The sequence below is a fragment of the Chrysochloris asiatica genome, unplaced genomic scaffold, assembly GCF_000296735.1.
Source record: "Chrysochloris asiatica unplaced genomic scaffold, ChrAsi1.0 scaffold00085, whole genome shotgun sequence".
Taxonomy (NCBI): domain Eukaryota; kingdom Metazoa; phylum Chordata; class Mammalia; order Afrosoricida; family Chrysochloridae; genus Chrysochloris; species Chrysochloris asiatica.
In genome coordinates this window covers 4,614,956-4,619,403 of record NW_006408603.1, presented here as the reverse complement: position 1 = coordinate 4,619,403, position 4,448 = coordinate 4,614,956, and the positions used below count along the sequence as shown (strand labels likewise).

At 42.8% G+C, this 4,448-nt stretch overlaps 1 pseudogene; it reads left to right on the top strand.

The window, feature by feature from the left end:
* Positions 1 to 2,699: 2,699 nt before the first annotated feature.
* Positions 2,700 to 3,465, top strand: LOC102835967 (annotated as a pseudogene).
* The last annotated feature ends 983 nt before the right edge of the window (positions 3,466 to 4,448 follow it).

The window sequence follows — 4,448 nt, the reverse complement described above, 5'->3', positions numbered from 1 at the left end:
AGGGTCACTATGAGTCGGAACTGACTTGACGGCACATAGCAAGTGCTTGACTGAACTTGCCATAGGGGCAAATTCAGTTCCAGGATTGAAGGGTGCCTAAGGGCCATAGTTTTAAAGTCCCCCAGGCTCTGCCAGACCAGTAAGGCTGCTCTCTTTTATTATTTTGTGTTCTGTTTCACATTTTTCTCTCCCTCTATCCAGGACCTCCTATTGTGATTTCCTTCTGAACTAGCAGTAGTGATTGTCAGGCATCATCTAGATCTTCTGGTTTTAAGGTCATGAAGGCTGGAGATTACGTGATCCATTAATCCTTTGAACTAATTGTTCTTTCATGTATGTTTAAATGTTTTCACTCTTTGCTCAGGACAAGAAAGACCAATAGTTGCACCTTAGATGATCACTCTCAAGCTTTTAAGACCCTGGTCACTACTCACCAAAATAGGATGTAGAACCCTGTCTTTGTGGATTATGTTATTATGCAACTAGATCTTGGTGTGCCCTCAGAATATGACTCTGAGTCTCCAGGTCCAGCAACTCATTCTTTCAAGGTATTTAGTTTCGGCTGAGAAGTTTTCATAACTTTGCCCTCTTATATTCTACTATATTCACAGTTTTACTTGTAGCACTTTACTAATAAGAGTATTATTATATAGAATCTCTCAGAATATCATTCATATCCAAAAGGAGACTGATTTGCATTATTCTGGTGAGATGTTTGTATACTCTGAGACATTGAACCTTCCTGGTGGGCAGTACCAAAATACAAGGGTGGGTCCCAGAGGGGTGGACCTCTCCACGCCTCCATAACATACTCAAGAATGAACACGATGCACCAGAGAGGCATTGGGCCAGAGAGCTCTGAGTGGAGAAGAGTGGACTGTTAGTATAGAGCGGTATCCACTCCTGTAAATAAGCAACTGGTCATCAGAATGGTTCATCTCTCTTAAGCAAGCAGTAACTTGTTTAGGGATGTCTTTAGTTTCAATGGTTACTTTATTCTCAACTCCTGTGCCTTCTCATGTCAGCTGTTTCTCTTTTTACTCCCAGCCTAAGTTCTCTCTTCCTTCTTTCTCTCTTTCCAACCTTACACTGTGGCTGCCAGTTCATTTCAGTCTTCCAATACTGCACCCACTGTTTGGCTAGCACACTTCTGCTCAGAGGTGACTGGTTTTTCTTGCTGATTTTCAAAGAGTGTTATTAACCCCTGACCCGCTTTCCATGCCCCCTGCTCTTCCCGATGCGGCAGTACGGTTTGCACTAACTGTGAGTGTTCTGCGTACTAATAGGCTTCTTCAGTGGCATGGTCATTTAACAACATGGATGGTGCTCAGCTTGCAGGTTGTTTCTGGTTCCTCTTCCCTCTGAGCTAGCATTCCCCATCCACACTCCAAGTGCATGGCTGCCCCTTCTGTTTTGCAGGGCTGCCTGCATGCTTCCCCATCCTATTCAGGAAGCTATGAGCTTCCAGGGGAGGGTTCACTCTGCCTGATTGTTCAACAGTTCCATCCCTTTTAAGGCCACACTTCAATCTAGAGACTGCTAACAAAACACACTTATGCCAGCATCTTCTTAAATCGGTTCGAACATAAAATTACAAGTCAAAGACCAGAGGTGATTCTTTTGGAAGCAAACTCAAAAAGGAACAACAACAGAGTATAAGGTACTGAGAGGCTTCATCCCAAGAGCCACCAATTATTTATCCCAAGAGCTCACAATTATACTAGCAAATCCATTCTCTGCTGCAAACCACACTACAGATCCAAGAGTTTTGCTGTGACTCTTTCATCTTGCTTCATTCCTAAAGCCCCAGATGATGGAGAAGCCTCAACTAGAGTGACCATCCTCCCAGGCGGGCATGTCTGAGAAATAAGGCAGTTCCGTCAAGGCCTGGAGTAGCCAGTTTCCCTGTCCCTGTAGCTCTGTTCAAAACACATTTTCCTGATGACTCCTTTACCTAGAGCAGTGGAACCACCAAAGTGCTCTTAGAGAGAAACACCCCTGGTACTATGACACTGTGATAGGCCAGGCCCCACCATCTCAGGCTGCAGTTAGTGTCTGTCCTGCATGAGGTCCCGAGCCACCACGTGGCCTTGGGGCCTAGCTGCATGCTTCATCCCTGCTGTCTTGGTACAGATCCTGGCCAGTAAGAAGTCACTGTTCTTATCTTGTCTTCTCTTGCAGAACCTCTCCCCCTTTAGAAAATGTCCACCAAAGAGTGTCTCCTCCCCCTCAGCCTCCTCTTTCACTAGCTCCCCCATCTTATTACAACATATGTGTGTGTGTGACCTTTGGTATCATTGACAGTGCCACATGGAACCCTGTATTTTGCACACAGCAAACAAAGTGTAGCCTTATTTATGGTATTTGATGCTGTAAATGAATTTTTTTTAAAGTATTATTATATACTCTTACCACAATTTTGAAAAAGAGTATTCAGAAAAGCTTTATACAAATGGAGAAACAAATTGTGGTTTATCCATATAATGGAAGATTACTCAACAATAAAAAGGAATAACAATTGATATACACAATAACATGAATGAATCTTAAATTAAGTATGCTAACTGAAAGAAGCCATACAAAAGAGTCGATCTTGATGACCTTTTCCTGTTGCAGACTAAGTGTTGTCAGCTTGTGGGTTTCAGGAGCCCGAAAACTGAGTGGTTCTTTCTGCCTCAGATGGCTCTACTGCCATCACCATGCCACAAAATGAGTATATTGAGGTACACTGCAAGCGCTATTGGATTATCATGCGAAAAAGAAAAAGAAGGGAAGTTGAGAGACTCATAAATGTTCAAAGAAAACCAAAAAGATGACCGGTCTGAAGGCTAAGCTCTACCATAAACAGCACCTTGCCGAGCAAGACTATCAAGATGCACAAAAAGAGAAACACCAAATGAAAGAACTATGAGAAGACTCCACAAGGTTCAGTACCTGCCTATCTGCTGGACAGAAAGGAGCAGTCCTGAACTGAAGTACTTTCCAGTATGATTAAGCAAAAACTAAAAGAAAAAGTGGGAAAATGAAAGTCCTTCTGCCCAAAGTCCGTGCCCAGGGAGAAACAGAAGTATTAAAAGTTATTTGAACAGGAAAGAGAAAAAAAGTAAGCATGGAAAAGAATGGTTACTAAGCGTCTGCTTTGTTGGAAATGGCTTTACACGAAAACCACCTAAATACAAAAGATTCATCAGACCAGTGGGCTTATGTTTCAAGAAGGCTCTTGTAACACATCCTGAACTTAAAGCCACCTTTTGCTTACCAATAATTGGTGTGAAGAAGCATCCCTCATCCCCACTCTATACACCCCACACTCTGGGTGTGATCACCAAAGGGTCTGTCATTAAAGTGAATGTGAGCGAGTTATGCTTGGTTACACAAGCAGGCAAGGTTATCTAGGGAAAATATGCTCAGGTTACCAACAATCCCGAAAATGATGGATGCATAAATGCAGTTTTACTGGTTTGATAGCAGTTTCCTATAAGTAACTCCTAAGTGGTGAAATCTATAAACCAACCAGGAAAACCACCACCAGCATGTGTTTCTGAATACTACCAAATAACTTTAAATGTCTACAGTCATCAAGAGAACTATTTATGATGCCATTTTTAAAAAAACATTAAAATGGTCCAGTTTAAAAAAAAAAAAAAGATGAATCTAAGAAAGTTCATAAAATGATTGGCTACTGAAAGAACAAACCAGTTGTTAGCTGGGGAGCCATCAAGGCAATTAATCAAGTCCCTTCAGGACAAATCCCTCTCCAAGACTGAAACTCAAAGGGCACACCTGAGCAGGCATATAAGCTTGCTGACCACCATGTTGGTCTACTGGTGAGTGGAGGAGGGGGAAAGGCAGCAATGAGGATATGGGCTGAGTTTGACAATGTTCAATAGATTCCTGTTGACCTGGATATGAGAGAGAGAAGAGGAAGGGCTGGTTGGTCCAAAGTGTGGTGAGACCTGAGGACTCCTAAGCCCATGGACAAGGACCTAGCCACAGTGGGCTAGAGCTGAGAGTGAAGCATCAAGCTTATATGAAGTGAGGGGAGATGCACAAGAACACCCAAACTTGCAGGTAGTACCCGTTTGACCTAGCTTCTATGGCTTGATGATCAAAACTTGAATAGAGGAGGGAAAAAGAAATTTGAAAAAGGAAACAAGTATAAATTGCTACAATTTGATTAATTTGATCTATACTTAAGGATGTTGTTGTTGTTGTTGTTGTTAGGTGCCATCGAGTCAAAACCATCCCATAGTGACCTTATGCACAGCGGAACGAAACACTGCCCAATCCTGGGCCAACCTCACTACTGTTGCCATGCTTGAGGCCATCGATGCTGCCACTTGGCCAAGCCATCTCATTGGGGGTCTTCCTCTTTTTCTCTGACCCTCCACCTTACTAAACATGATATCCTTCTCCAGTGACTGGTCCCTCCTGACAATATGTCTGAA